Here is a 17,308-nt window from a genome sequence, read left to right as displayed (position 1 = left end):
AATATGGGAAGCATTTCTTTAAAAAAAAATTCCCCTTGTAATTCGATACGACTAAAACAAATGAATTCAATTAAAATAGTTTACTGCAAATTGTGTATATATTACGAAATAAAAACGGAAGTGAAAATCTTTCTACTGATTTAATGATTGGCAAAAGCACGTGATCGAATGTTTTGATGAAGAGTTTGAATTCCATCATAGCATTTAAATTTTTTTTAGCATTTAAAATTATCATAGCATTTAAAATATTATCCAAGTTAAATGAAAAATTGTCCGAAAATGAAATTTGTATAATTAAAAAGGTAATATTTTTTAGCCATAAGATAGTACAAAAAGCATTTTTAAATATTATGCCATTAAAATAATTATCTTATAAAACTTTATAAGATAATTGTTTTAAAAGATATGAGTATCAGTTTCCGTAGACAAGTCAAAACGGTTACAGTTAGACTTAAGATTAATATATGATCGCCAAAATTGAAACTTTTTGGAGCGATTTCTCGACAAATATATACTGTATTGTTGTTATACAAATATTGTTGATACAAACATTTTTAGATTTTGCAATTGATTTTGCATCGGTAGATTTTTTCTTGATGTGAGTAATTTCAATATTTAAATATCAGAAACGTATGTATATTTTTTTATTTGTATTCTTTTGGAGTTTTCTCTCCGTGTGGAAGTAATGATTGATGCGTTTTCCTTTTCTTATCAATAATGTTGCTTATTTTGCATTTAGAAATTGTAATACCATGCGTTTCACAACATTTTTGACCTTTGGAAAAGAAACATTTGTCTTCGGAAAGCGTAAAAAACATATACTTCAATCTAAATCAGGAACGAGCTTAAGAAACTAATAATTGAGGATTGGCAGCAGAGATGGAATTATTCCATCAAAGGGAGAACTACTTATCAACATTTTAAAAACCTCTCTGATGACCGAATCAAGGCTGATTTTTATATTTACCAACTATAACATTGGACATGGTGTATTTTCTGTGCATCAAAGCCGTTTCTTTGACCAAAGTTCCACTTGTCAGTGTGGCACCGAAGAAGGATCTATAAATCACGTGAGAAAAGCCTCAGATGGCCAAGAAATTGGATGTTTCTTGACATCGAAGAACTCTTAAAAATTCCATTCATTAATCTTCTATGCAGGACATTTTATCAAAGCTCTTGTCTTTAGTTCTCTCTTAATATAAAAAAATTAACGCATATTTAATGTGTTTAATGCATTTGTAATGTTTTACAATTTAATATGAGATGTAAAATGTAATAATTTTTTTTCTGGTCCAATATGCGTGCAAGTGTCTAATATCATCCTTCAATCTACAGTTTCTTTATATACTAAATGCTGCAACACGAATAAATTTAAAAGACCTAGATAATATTTCTCATTCTAAATAATAAACTTTTGCTGGAAATTTATATTCTAAAACATTTGCTTGTTTCATCATTTGTGCTTTATGGAAATCATCCTAAAAATGTGTAAATACTCTTCCTTCCTTTTCCTTTAAAAAAAAATAAAACGGAATGTTTTACTTCCGCCATTTAGTTTTTAAAAATGAGATTTAGATTTATAGTAAGGATTTATCATAAAATATAGAATAAAGAGTTTTCTTTTTGTCTCTTTAATATTTATTAGTATACTCGTAACATGTTCGAATTCACTTTTATCCACTTCTCCTATTTTTCCATTCCATGTAAAGTTTTTCATTAAAAATTATTTTCTTTAAAACTTTTTTAGCATATAAATAGAACATGAAAAAAGTTTTTTAATGATAATATATGTTTCCTGATCTTAACTTTGGGGCTGATTTATTCTAGAGAATAAACAGAGAGAAAAAAAATGACCCCCCGCTGGACAAGCTACGCCAGTCCTTAGCAATGGACGGGGAGGTAAATTTGTCCTTCTTGCCAAACATATATTCTTTTTGCACTATTGCTGCAAAATGGAACAATGAATGCGAAAATATGCTGCATTTATTTATTTTCGTAAGATGTGGGGCAAAATCTGCAATAGGTATGGCAAACGATTACCTTTAGAACAATAGAATACGTGTGCTTTTGGCCACATTTCATTTTCACGCGTTCCAGCAGTGTCTTCGGTTCGTTGTTATGAGCTTGAATTCATATTGTTGAAATAAAATAAGTCTTATGTGCATATCTACTGAATGCCCTCGATTTAGTTAAACATTTGTGATTTTTTTAGAACTCATCTTTACTTTTGATATCTTGCGATTGGTTAGACCTCTCCATTCATTGATATTCAATATGAATTCTTTTTTCAAATGCTAGAATTTTTTTTCAAAAATTATGAATTTAACGTGATGTTTCTTTATTTCCACAATTCTAAGCTCATAAAACAGCGCTTACATGTTTTTACTTCGGCCGTCTCCAAACAATGACTAGTAGTTGTTTCAGCTTTCACATTCCTAAGCAATGTTATCTTGAAAGCGAAATTTCCAAGTAATTCAAACCAGCGATCAGTGGCATAGGGACACAGATATTCCGGGAGCCATGTGCCAAAGCATTATTGTGCATATATCAATTTTTAAAGAAAAAAAATGAAATAGAGGTATAAAAGAAAACATTATGCTTCTGGTCCAATTGACACTTTATCATTTTATCAATAAAGATGCTTATTTTGATAAGTTAAAAATGTCAGGTAATGTTTGGTTGCAGGATGAACTTTTCTTTTCCCGAAGAAAATTTAGAACAATTACAGTGTTGTATTCTGTTTTTTCACAAGAAGGTGGGAGCGAAATATACTAATTTTGCTCCGTTTTAATTGTTTCCGTTTTATCTGAAAAATATACGCAGTTGTAAGTTGTGTTTTTAATTCAGTGTAAGTTATAAATTTCTTGTGAAAATGTATTGTATAAGGAGCTTAATTTTGCTATTTGCTGTTCTTATTGATCCATAAAAACATTAAAACAGAAATACAAAAAACACCCACGATCTACTTCCACCCCCACCAAAGATTGAGTGATCAGTGGCGCTGGAGGGGCATATGGGATATATAGAATGTTTTGCGCTTCTTCATCCATTTAACTCAATCATGTGAAATAAATGAAATCCTAATTTGTGGTGCCTATTTCTAATGATACTCCACTACTTCACTTCTCAGGGTAGTCTTTCGCCTTTTTCCTCAAGACCCTCGGGGGGAGCAAAAAATCCATTCTATGTGCATTGCGGCACTCGTCTGACCAAGAATTTAGGCTATTGGGCTGGAAGAGGGATTTCATTTTGTCGAAATCTGGCGCTGTCCACCTTCACTTGAACAGAAAATTAGAAGAAGGGCTTAATTCCTTTATACAACCTCCACGACTTTCACCACCATTCACTGAAGTTCTGAAACGTTTATATTAAACTAGCCGCTTTTGGTGACCAGTTTGTTCGCCTAGATTATTGACTTTTTAGGCTATTAAATTAATAATATAGGATGCATTTCTTTAAAAAACATTTCATCTTGTAATTTGATAAGACTAAAACACAGGAATAATTGTTGTTGTTTCTTATGGCACTTGGCATGGACAAGCCTGCTGTTACGAAGATAGCCATTTTACGCCGGTGGGGGAGCGTCTCCTGTTTTTATAGTAGCACCATCTAGGGCCAAGAGAGCGACTTATGTACACACACGTCACAACCCTTTTTACGGGACGGACTTCATTCACTCAATCACAGATCGTAATTTAGACCTGAATCAGAGAACGATCACCCCTGATCCAGTACCCCCAGTGGTATTACTCTCGACATGGAGGACTTTGTGACCACGACAGATTTATACGTGCGTCAACCACCAAGCGCGCGGGGAATCTTCGACCGGCGGAGTTCGAACTCGCACCCTAAGGGACGCGAATCCAACGCTCTACCAACCAGGCTATCCCGGCCCTAGGAATCCAATTAAAACAGTTTACCACAAATTACAAAGATTAAGTAAAAAACTGTACGGAAATGAAATTTATATCATTGAAAGGGTCATTTTTTTAGTCCCAAGAAAATACAAAAAACATTTTTTTATAAGAAAACTTTTTTAGAAAATATGAGTATCAATTTCCGTAGGCAAGTCGTAGCGATCATGGCTAGACTTAAAATTAATATACGGCTGCCAAAATTGAAATTTTTTTAGCGATTTCTCGTCAGATATAATCGTGACAATTTTTTTATGGCAGCTTCAAAAAACATTTATTAATGTTTCTGGGATACATCCAGGATTGCCGATAGAGTTCTTGGCACTATTTTGGTGTGCTTGGCTGTAAACCGTACATTAATCTTAAATCTTACAATTCTAGAATAGCAATCTTCTTATCTGGCAACGGTTTAGTCTATTTTTGCACTAGACTGACATTTTTATTTGAAGTCTATTTTTTGATTTCTTTTATATCTTTTTTCCACTGATTGAATGTTCTCTTTGCTGACTTACCGAACTATCTCCAGAACACATCTAATAATATTTTGCAGCTCCATTAATTAGCTAAATGAAGCGTTTTGTTTTGAATCGGAACTCTACTTTCTTTTTGGAATCAGTTTATTTTTGCACAACACAAGACAGAGAGTTTCCTGAAGCTGTTTACATAATGATGACAGAAACTGATCAGAGTATTTACAGATGAAGTAGACTGGAACTGATCAAATGATCCGTACATCCAAAAAATAAAATAATGGGCCGTAAAAATTCTATCCTCAAAACAAACACAACGTATTCTACTTAAATCAATAAACTGGATTGCCAGATTCCAAGCTGGAATAAGAAGCAACGCAAACTCTAAAATGAAAATAAACAGGAAATATAAAACTTATTAGGAGTGGCAACACATTTGGTTCAGCACAGCTGTTCAATGAATGCAGCAGTCTGAAATTTGTATGATGTTCTGTTTCTATTTGACTGCTGCCATTCGACAATTAGTAATAAGCTCGATTTCTATGCCACGTAGGTCAGCGATTTATATATATATAAAGATAATGCAAATAGTCAAACATTTTGCAACAGTTTTAGAACGTTTATTAAAGAATTTGTTAAAAAAAATTGAGTATGAGATTTAAAAAAAAAAAAAAAAGCAACGCAGTCTAACATATAATTGGTTTGAAATAGTAATTAATATAGGTCTGCAAAGAGTGTATTTCTTTTAAAGACATTTGGAAGCCTGGGAGAAAGAGAAAAAGTACCAACTTATTAGACATCTGAACTGCTAAAACTAAACAGCAAACCGATTTTACAGAACTAAAAGTTAGTGCATTACTCCTTTTCGATTCGGTCAAAACCGACGCAGAAAATCAGATCCAAATACTAAAGGGCTGAAAAGCGCTTCGTTTTGTGTCCGGTCCCTCTCTTCGCGCCAGAAACCTGTTCGTCTTTCCCTCTTTATTTAGAATCTCAATGCCACTCGGACTCGTTTCAAAGGCTCAGACCTTCGGGAGGCTGGGCAGGGTCCGATCTTCCCGAGAGAACTGCGTGACGCACTTCGCACGCACTGCGCGCTGAAAGCGCTTATTTCGTTGTCTTCCGAAGGTACCGTTTTGAACAAATTAAATAGGCAATCAATTATTTTAAAGTTATTAATGTAATTGAATTAATATTATTTGTAGGATGGAAAAATTAACAGGTTGCCAAAAATAGCTAAATATAATAATTTATAAAATTTTTCCAATAATTAAAAATAAAAATTAAGCTGATTTAAGGGTTGCTACAATCAACCCTTTTCGTTTTCTAGCTGAAAAAAAAATTAAGCAGGAAAAAGTACATTTCTTTAATCTTGAGGATCTTGGAATCTGAAAACCATACTGATTTAAAATAATATTCTTCACTGGAACTACACGAGGAATGAAATTCAGACAACTTGTTTAATTCTAGTGTATATTATACTTTCACTCCAAAAAGGCACATTATCTGTCTATGTAATTTCAATTTCCATTTATTTCCTTTTTCAAAACAGGTATAGGATAATTGTGAATAATAGCAGCTTTCGACGACCAGTTGTTGGCTTATTAATGACATTAATTTAATAATGTTGGTCATGTTTGATTATCTATTTCTTCTAAGCCAAATGAAAATTTTTGCTTACATTTAATTAATTAATTTTAATTTTATTAATTATACTTGTACCAAAAACATAGAGCATTCTAATTTGTTAATTATTCCCGCAAGGTTATGAAATTAATTAGCGAAATCGGTCTAATTTCTGAAACGGAACAGCATCAAGATATTACTTTTTTGAGATATCTTTAGAAAATAGGGAATTGCAGGAAAAGGGCATGCGACTATGGATGGCATATCTAAATGTAATAAGTTTCGACATAGAATTAAAAATTGTCGAAATGGGTACAATAATTGGGTTAGGAGATTCTGCTATGCTCCCCCCCCCTTAGAAATGTGTTTTGGTGTTTTTGGAATTATTATGGAAAATGCAGGGACTAAAGACAAGCGACCATTGAAAACATATCTAAGGTTCTTGAAATCTCATATCAAATCAAAATTGTCGAATGTGTGTTGTTCGTGCTTTTATGTTCGATCTTTCTTCAAATAGAAAATTTTAAGTTCATTGGTTTTCTTGGAATTTTTCTCAAAAATGGAGAGATAAGTACTTATGATCATTAATGATATATTTAAGAATCAGGTTTAAGAATGAGGTTTCATATGAAATAGAAATGGATGAAATCGAACTAATAATTGGGTATGGATTTCTGTTTTTTCCCAATTATTTTAATATACACTGCTGGACAATAGTTCAGTGTAATATAACTTTAAGAAGGGGTGAAAATCCAGCAGAATAGAATATTACAATATTTGTATTATTGTCATAATATTTCAGTATTAGCTTTGTATTGCTTCATTTATTGCTCTGAGAAGCACAGCAGATTTCTAAAAATGCTCATTTGAATGTTGTGTATGGAGGAATGGTAAAATGTTTACAAGTAACAGCGGATATTTTTGAAAATGGTATCAATACCGACTATGTTCATCTTGAAGTGTGATGCAACATTCCACACATGTTTTGTAGAATAGAAGCTGTTGAGATAATTAATTCCACTCCTCTATCAATGCAGGAATAAGAATATTCTTATTTATTAGGAGATATTTTCCATCAGCAACTCACCACCTCAATGAGATTTAGATCTGCATAGCGTTTTAACCATAGGAGCTGTTGAATATCGTCGCTGACTAGGGAATCCTGAACAACAAGTGTACATTGGCATGGTATGTTTTCTTCCAAAGAAACCAACATGGGGCAATATAACTTCATCAAATATCATAAGCTAAATGTTGGTACTACGATTGATGCTGGTAGTTGGTTTGCAACTACATGTTGGTGCTGCGATCATTCATCGTGATGCTTGCCCATCTCATGATCCTGGAAGTTGGATATCGATCTCGTTTCTGGGCGATAGGCAGTACTACCCTAACTGCAGATCGGTTGGTTTTTCCTCTCAGTCTGAATCTGCCTTCATCTGATAACAGTACGCATTGCTTGTCTTACTCAGTTGAAGTGCGGACCTCCCGACACGATTGAAAATGGCGCAATCTGGTTTGATTCAGTTATATTAACGTCCCGTTTTAAAGCAACACTAGGGCTATTTTGTAACGGACCTCGTAATTTTGAACCGCTCTCAGATGACGAGGACGACACCTGAGCTGGCAGTCTCTTCTCCAAACTTCCACCATGCACCGGCGGGAGGACGTTTAGCTCAGATCGATTTAACGAGCACCAGACCTACTCACACAACGGTTCTTCGGTGGAATCTAGTGCCGAATCTGACACTCTCCAGCTCCGAAGCCGAGACCTTACCACCGGGCCACCGTGGCCAGCTCAATCTGGGCAATGGAACATATAGAACAGGTACACGGATGTCTAGTCCTCTTTCTTCTAGAAGTCTGGTTATAATTTTTTTTCAAAAGATCAGTTCACTTGTGGCAGAAAGAAATTGATTTACCGTACTTCAGGTATGTCTAGAGGTTCATTTTTGCCGATAGGAAAATATCCGTATGTCTTGCGGGAGTCGTATTTCTAACACTGCCTTTATCATGATGCTTTCTGTACATTGTGTTTTAAGTGCTCTAAACGCCGTAACATAAGTTTTTTTTTCTTCTTTTTTGTCTTTCTTCACTATTTCCAATTACATTTAGAGGCGTAAAATAATTTAAGTGATATTGAGATGACAAATCTTTCTAATTCTCTTCGTAAAAGCAATCGTCAAATTAGTTATATATCTTATCAGAGCTATCCGGCGAGGAAGAGGAGTGGGGAAAAATTTATAATACTTTTACTACATTTCACTCTCATTCTGATTTTTTTCATATTTGGCTTTCTTTCATTTTAAGAATGCTTTGGGTAACTTTGTAATTCATCCTTAGCAGTTGTTCATCAATATTAACTCCACTTAAAGCAACACTAGGGCCGTTTAGGACCGTTATTTTGATCCCCCATCAGATAGTGAGAACGATACCTGAGCTGGCAGTGGAAAGACATTTGGCCCCTATAAGTTTAAAGTGCACCAAACCCGTTTATACAGCAATTCTTCTGTAGAATCGGATCTCGAATCTGGACTCTTCCGATTCCGAATTTTATCGAGAATTTACCATTGAACCATTACAGTCCTAAACGTTGGGTTTCTATATATTTTTGTCAGCCTGGGTCATTTTCACTTCTTCTAATTTCAGAAATATTTTCAAGTAATGAAATGAATACTAAACATTTTGGAATACATCCACAAGGAGCCAGAAATTGAATTTTTTTTTAAAAAAGTTCAAGAACCTAATTCTTAGAAATAAGTTTAGTTTTAGAATTAATATGTTAATACAATACATTTATTATATTAACTAACTGTCTTTGGAAATCGGCAAAGGAACAAAGAGTATGAAAAATGTGATTTCTTGATTTTGGAGAATTTTCTCCTGTAAAACCTCCCCCCGAGTAAGAAAAGAATATTTTTGAAACTCTGTGTAAGTAAACAACTAAAGAATGAGCTGAGCATCATACGAGTGAGCAGGACAACCTAACGCATAATAAATTATACTTATTACTTTCTAATTTACAAAGTATAGAGAGAATAAATGCTGTAATCGTTACAAAACTGAAACTCGAAATTTTGACGAATCTCTATGTTTTAGAAACTTTATGAGCTCAAAGGACATATATTTGGGAAATGTCTGTCAGTCTGCCTTTTCTATAGTTATTTTTGCATAATTTTAAAATTTTCTTATTGTAATCCCGATTTTTCGTCCTTTACCTAAATCTGCATACTGAAAAATCCTAGATATAAAATTTAGACACATTGGCTCAAAATAACCGGAGCTATAATAAAAAACAAAAAAGGGTCTGTTTCAATATATACAAACGTGGGAAGTTATTTATTATTTATGCTATGTCATCAAATGTTATTTATTATTTACTTTCAATCCTTATTTTCTCATTAATAGGCTAAATTTTCTTAGAATATTTAATTTTTTTTATGTCAATAGTTATTATCAATGAAATAAAACTAAATAAGATTCGAAATCCATATTTTTATTTGTCACTTAATAGCAAATAACTCATGTAAAAAATATTAGTTGTTTTCGGTGCATATTATTTAAAACTATTAAAAATTTTATAAAGTTTACAATTAATATTAATAAACTTAGCTTAACTTAAAAGTTTTTAGAGCAGCTGAAAAATAAAAGAAAAATGCATATTTTCAGAAAAATTTCCTTTTCAATTGAAGCATAAAAAACATTATGTTGACATACACGAATAGCCCAAAATGCCCTCAACGTTGTTGCGATAGCATCCAGCAATCAAAACATCACTGAGGATTTCACAATATCTCATGATAATTGGATATTCAAGTTTCCACCAAACGATATAACATAATTTTTTTAAAATTCTTTATGTTTAACATTTTTACCAGAAAGTGCCTTAATTAAGGAAACCGAAACATTTGTAAGACTTTTATTTTATTAAAAAATGTTCGTTTGTGAAAGTTTGTTGGTATTGAATGTCTACCAAAGAGTTACTTTTTTATTTTATTCAATAATATTTCATATATTTATATATTTCACGCTATATAAAGCTTGTATTTAATACAGAATTTTTCCTTCATTAATTAAAGATATCACAAATCATTTCTTCATCTGTAATCGGTACTTCCTTCTTTCCAAACAAAACTTGTTGCAATGGATTCCCCATTTTACCATTTATATTAAAAGGGAAAAAAAATTATTTTAATCTAAAGCAACGTTAAAAGATATGCTGTATTGTCCGTTCCATTTTAGCGACATTTTATTCTTATCTTTCGTAAATGAGATGCTTCCAAAAAGGCGAAAATCAAGCTATTCAGAAAGATTTTGGTTATTATTGCATATCTTAAAATCTATTTGAAGAAAATTGATAAATTTGGAATAGTGAAGTATTAGAATCTTGTTACTTCAATTGCCTTCAATATTTACGACTTTTTATTTAATAATTTTTAACTTGCGAAATTAAAATTTAATGAAAAATATAAAATATACTTCCATGTTTTTTTGGAAAAAAAATGCAAAACTTTAATTTTGCTTACTTAATATTTCATTGTAAATTCAGAGCAGTTGCCAAAGATTTCTTATGTTAAAAAATATATTAAAAAAAGCCAAAAAAAAAAAAGGACAAAACGGGGTATTTCTTTTAATATTAGGAATTCAAATTTTCAATTGCTCCCAACTTAACTGTTTATACAAAATTACAAAATGTTACAAGTATTTGAGCTCTTTGAACCTGGAGGATTCATATATATTTTGGAAATAGGGTGTTGCTATCTGAAAAAAAAGTTGAGTTTGTGCGAATCTAAATATGGAGACGGCCCCTTAATAAAAAATATTTTATATTCTTATAGAAAACATATTTTTATACGGCATTTACAGTTTTAATGAGTTGTAATTAGCTTCGGAATAAAGAACAATGTCCAGATATTTTTTGACTAACCGTGTATATTAAAAGTATGCAATATTACACTTTTATTGTAAATACAGCTTTATAAGATTATCCGATTTTTTTTCATTTGGAAAACGTTATCCCATACGATAACAAAAGAATAGACTTTGATTCTATTTCGGTATTGACTGATCTGTAATTTTCACTTTTTTGCAGTAAATGAAGAAAGAGGAAGCGTTGATGTTTAGTGACTGGAATGAACTATATACAAATCACACTACAAATACTTAAAATATTAGTTCTTTCTAATTTCCGCTTCTTCCGTTATTGATTCATTTGTGTTTACAATCCAATCCGCCATCTCATTTAGATATGGGCATGAAATTTATCTCTGAACTTTTTTTCCAAGAAAACTCGCTAAATGGACCATTTTAAAGGAAGGGTTCCGGGGGGGGGGAGGTGCGTCTTTCTTCAAACAGACACTGTCGAATCTTTTAATCTTTGGTTAGATATCATTCAATTTGGACTTATACGTTCATTGCAATTCAATTTTTTATGTATTAAAATGATATTTCGGTTAAAACAGCTGTATCAGAAGAGCAGTGAAAAGATAATTTTATTTGGCAAAGGAAGTTGATGTGACTCAAAATATGGCATTTCGCAGAGGAGATGGTTGCTTTTTCAATGAAAAAAATAGGTTTTTGTTACTTATGGCACTTGTTATAGAGAAGCTCGCTGACGAATTCAGCGATTTAAGCAGAGTTGGCGCAGTAGTTTCTGAGGGTAAAGGCCTCTGAACATCCGAGGGCAGAAGTCTGACATCTAGCTCATATGAAGATGACACTCACACTCTCGTTTGCACAAACCCTTTTTACAGGAGGGCTCTTTCACACTCCTCACAGATAGAACACAGGGTAAAGAACAACCATGCCCGAACCAGGACTCGCTAACCCTAGGCCAGGACGCCGACAAAAATTATGCTGTGATAAGTAGAAAAGTGGATAGCAAACGAAAAAGATTTAAAGATGCATTAAAAGACAAATATAAACTATGGGGATTCCATGAAATGAGAAAGTACAATGAACCTACAAATACACCGATTATTTCTGGAAAAATCTAGAAAATTTGCATCTTTGCTAAACAACAATGGTTTCAAATTTCAAAGCCAGCAATGGACGGCTTACCTTCATTTAGAATGAACCTTAAATTTGATTTTTTTTAAAAAAGCTCCATTAAATGATATTGCATCATAGAAACAGTGAGAAAAAAACAAGATAAAAAAATGTTTCCTGATGATCTGTGTAATGCAGATGAAATTGGTTCGTTCTGTCAAACAATGTCTGTTGGAGGAGAACAAATGTCTATTTTATCAAACAATGTCTATTTGAGGAGAAGATTGTAAAAATGGGAAGAAGTCGAAGCAGGTGGCAATCTGATATCTTCAAACAGTACAGAAAGCGATAAATTGAAGCCCTTAATCATTGGAAAATACGCCAATCCTACACCATGTTTCACAGTTCCCTTCGAGACAAATAAGGAGGCTCGAGTGACGGGCCAACAACTGGCTTCTTGATTTGATTAAAAGCTAAAGAAAATGAAAAATGTTGCTCTCATAGTGGACAATTAAACATTTCTCAATACTCACTCAGATTTGAAAAACATGTGTTTCACTTTCCACCAGACTCCACTTCAGCCATTAGATTTACATATCACTAAGTGTTCTAATACTATCGAAAAAGATTAGTTCAGAGCGTTGTTTACAATCTGACGAGCAAATCCATATACTATTGTTGTAAAAAATACGCGTGATTGAAAAGTAAGAATCCTGTGACAGCAATTTTGATCGAAAATTTTTGGAAGAAAGCTTCATTCTGTGAGAAAAAAAAAAAAAAAAAAAAAAAAAACGAAAACGCAAATAATGGTTTTACCGAAATCGTCGTCGAAGAAGAAGAATGTGCCGACGTTTTATTCACGGCTATTCGTGCTTTCCAAAGCTCATCACTACTATCTTTTCCTTTCAGCTCTGAATAATTTTTAAACTTAGACAATAATGTGCAAGTATTCAGGGGTGCAAACCATGAAGACATTTCAGCAGAATTGATTCCAAGTGGTCAAAATGACGAAGAAGGTGCAACAGAATATTTTCAAAATACATTTCTTCTGAGAATGCCATAGCCTGAATTAACACTTTTCAAAATATTGTTGCAACATTAATAAATGGTTCTGACTTGCATTTGAACATTTTAAATGGAACTTAAGCATTTTAATGAAGTTTAAACTCCATTTGCAGCCAAAAGCAAACAAGCAAAATTAGCAGATTTTTAAAAATAATTTTTAATATGAATAAACCTATGTTTATACATCTCAGTTATACATATTTTTACATTGTTTATTTATTCTAAATAATATTTTCATTTTGAAGTTCTTATAAAAGGTTTAAATAGCTTAAAATTTAAAAATATGAATTTATGTAATTAAATTCTCTATAACAATACTTTATATAGGTTTCTACAGCATCGGTTTAGAATGGTCTTTTTGTATGGGTAATGTTTACATAAATGTCTATAATCTACTCGCGATTTTTCAAAAATTTTAATTGTTTTAAAAAGTTACGAAAATTAAATTTTTGAAATTTTGAGTCCTTGTTAAGAGGGCTAACAATGAAGTTAAAAATCCAAGATAGGTTCTTTTCCCCTTCTCCACATTAAATAATAAATTCGCGGAGAAAGTCACGCATCTTAAATTCCTCACACCCCTTTTTTAAAAAGGGACTAGATTTCAAGAAACCAGCTTCACATGTAATACTTATATATAAAGAAAAAATTGTTCAAATCAAAACTTGTGTAAAGATGCATATTGAAGATACTTTTTTTAAACTCATTTTTCCACTTATTTTAACAAGTGCTTTTATGAATTTCAAAGAATCTACCCATATTTTACGTAAATTTACTTTATGGTATAAATGGGAGTTTTGAAACGTTGGAAAAAAAATGAAAAGTTTTCAATATTTTTGTTAATTTTTGTCATCGTGGCGGTGTTATTTCAATATAATATTAACAAATTGTTTTACTGTTATTATTATATCAATTAGTAGAGAATTTCCAATTCAATTATTTCAGTTTGAAAGCCCAATGCATTTGTCAATGATATGCTGTCATGCAGGCATCGAGTGTAAATGATTTTTGTATTTATTTATATTATTTAAAGGTAGAAAGAAATATTCTGCATAAAACAAATTGTCAAATCTCGTCTTTTTTTTATACTAGACCTGAAAATAACACATTTCAACGAGTGGACGGTCCCTCTAACCTGCATTTATGAATAGCATCTTTTTTACCTGCATGAAACAAACGGGTAAGGACCAGTCCGTTGAACGCTCTGCAAAGCGCAAGTTGCCGTTCCTGCTGCTCGCTTGGATTTTTCTGCCAACCACCTGTAGGAAAAAACCTGAATGCCATTCAATTTTGGTTGGAATTACTTTTTCATTTAGGATTATTCATATTAGAAAAATACAAGCCCAGGTAGGTAACATTACATTTATATGTTTTTCATGCTTTACTCTTTAGCCCGCATGTCACGGTGGCGGTAAAAGAGCGCGTTTTCTTGCATGAAGGCGTTTTGATTGAGAGAGCGTCACGAATTTCGATTTACAGTTGCGAAATGTTTTCCGTCTTTGAGGAATTTTCTAAAGAATATTAGAATTATAAATGTATTTGTTTTGGTTCTTTGGAAAAGAATTTTGCTTCCATTTTCTGAGCGCAAATCTCATTTCAGTCTTAGCAGGAATAGAATATAATACGCTATTATTTCGTTGAAACTTCGCGCATCTGATGTCTCATCTCTTTGAACTCAATTCGCAATTCTGAATAATGCATCATCTCTACATTCTTGTTGGATTATTTCGGCAGCAAAATACCCGGATTAATTTTTAAGAATAAAAAAAAATCAATAATTGTATTGAAATTTATCCTTACATTCACGCATATATGTTTTTTCATCTCCTTAGTTTTTCAGATGCAAAGGGTTAATAAGAAAGAAAAGATAAAATTCTTATCAATTTTAGGTTTTTTCAGAATATCGAGAAACATTTCGATGCATTAGTTAACAGCCACTAATAATTGTTATAACGAACAACGGCCAAACAAATGTTTGATGAATTAGTACTTACATAACATTGCAGGAAAAGTTTTCCCAATATTACTTATTTTATTTTAAAGAGAACATGTGCGCTCCATTTTGCAGAACTTGCGCACATTTAATTTTTTTTTAATGTTTTTGAATTTATATTAAATGTGCATTTAATGTGAATTCAAAAAATGGCGATTTATTCTCAATTCCTTAATTGCGTAGAGTCGCTCTAATATTATCTGATTAAATCATTCTTAATCTGAAATATAGTTTCAATAATAATGCCAATTATTATTTTTTATAATGCTTGACACCTTCAAGAAAAATTTTGCTATTCTTACAAACTGCAATTTGTGGTAAAGTCTTGTTATTTACGTTTGGTCAAACGCTCGTTAAAACATACAAATATCAAATATGGCATAATTCTTCCTTGCAATCAATTTTTGGCTTATTAAATCTTTTCTCTGACTTAAAGGAAGTAGGAAAAATATTGAAGTTCTGAGAATTTGTTTTCCCCAATTTTTTTTATTGTATTTTATTTTGTTTGAAATTTCTGCTGTGTTGAACCCCTAATATTAGAAGTTCAACTTTGATTATATGTTTCAGATCTTTCTTAATAAAGTTAATAAAGAAGGAATTGCATAACAATACGGAAATTAGTCATCAGAAGAAAATAACAATATTGGAATTATTTATTAGAAGACACTAACGATATGGGAATATGGTATTCTAATTTATATAATAATAATAATAAACCTGGGTTTTCGTCGGCTATAGAGAAATATTTAATTGCACTTTCGAGACTTTTGAATTGGAATTTGCTATAGATATTGCTAATGGGCAATGATATTTGTGAAGTAGAATTTTTTTCATTTATTAGCATACATGAAAAAATATTTTATTTGCTATTCTTTCTTTTAGATTACTATTATTATTTTAGATTACTATTAGATCTATTATTTCTTTTAGATTACTATTAATTTTTTAGACATAATTTGTTTAAAAATTTTTTAAAAAAATTACTATGCAAATACTTTTTTTTTAATTTGAAACCCCATTGTGAAAGTTAGTGTATTTTATAAAGGTACGTATATATGCTTTTATGAAGTAAAGAGAGCGGTATTGTTATAGATCTTAATGAACTTAATATGAATTGTAAGACTAAGTTAAGGTGTTTGTAAATTTATTGCGAATTAAAATTACATCTTGTAAATTATGTAAATGAAGATGTGAGTTTTAATTTACGAACTGAAAAAAGATGTCTATCAGGTAATACTGCATAAAGAACTAATGTTATGAATGTATTTATGCTTGGCTAACTTTTCATAAAAGCCTGGTAATAATTGAAGTTGTATTCAACATCTTTCAGATAAATGTCAGTTAAAATGCTAACGTGGGTCTTTCATTAATATGTTCACCAGTTAAGTTTATAATCTTTAAATTTTTAACACTCAAGTTTCGATATTTTGTAAAAGCAATTATTATTAAGTCGGTACAAAAATAATTACATTTCTGCTCTTGAAAAATAAAGCATCAGTTTTGAAACAATGAAAAAAAAAACTATGAGTGATATATTTTCCATTTCATTCAATAACAGATTTTTTTGTTACCAACATTTATAGAACTTCTGATCTTTCTCAGAAAAAAAACATTAATAATAACTATGATGTCATTGCGTTGTTATCATTGTGATTTTTGCATTAAAAGAGTTTTTTCAAATTAATTAATTAATTTATTAATGGCAATACAAAATGCGGTCTCCGTGATGGATGTAACGCCACTTCTGAATTATTTTCTAATATTTTTCTTTAAAGATAAGCATGATATTACGCTGCCATAGAGAAATAAGATTATTAAACAATTTGCCATTTCAAAACACTTTTTTACGACTATACTAGATTTTAACCGAATATATTGAGAATATCTGAAAACACATAATACTTTTATAATTCCTCCTAAATAATAACGTAGCCTTCCTTTGAAAAATTTTAATTTTCACTCAAACTTTTACTCATGCATTTTGCATCAGATTATCTGGATTTTTTCAACTGACGGTACTACAAACAATCTGTTGTTTCATCGCCTTTAAGCAAAATAATTTTCAATATGTTCAGGATGTAAATCCGCGGGTTTAATATGCTGTGCTCATTCAACATTTTTGAATTAATGCAGAATTTAAATAATTTTTAAAGAATACTGGGAGCCTATTAATGGTTTGAAAAATGAAGTTGGGGCCTTTTTTTTATCTCTTTTACCAAGGTGTGACGAACCGCATCATTTATAGCAATCATTTT

At 31.5% G+C, this 17,308-nt stretch overlaps 1 protein-coding gene across 1 annotated transcript in view; it reads left to right on the top strand.

Annotated features, from left to right (window-relative positions):
- The first annotated feature begins 14,240 nt into the window (after positions 1-14,240).
- The window catches only part of LOC129971278 (Ig-like and fibronectin type-III domain-containing protein 1), a 111,196-nt gene continuing 108,128 nt past the window's right edge, over positions 14,241-17,308 (top strand). Inside the window, exon 1 of the mRNA XM_056084899.1 lies at positions 14,241-14,407. The gene's annotated coding sequence lies outside the window, so the exon portion shown is untranslated. The remainder of the gene's footprint in view (positions 14,408-17,308) is intronic.

The sequence above is a fragment of the Argiope bruennichi genome, chromosome 6 (assembly GCF_947563725.1).
Source record: "Argiope bruennichi chromosome 6, qqArgBrue1.1, whole genome shotgun sequence".
Classification (NCBI taxonomy): Eukaryota; Metazoa; Arthropoda; class Arachnida; order Araneae; family Araneidae; genus Argiope; species Argiope bruennichi.
This window is presented reverse-complemented; position numbering and strand designations above follow the sequence as displayed.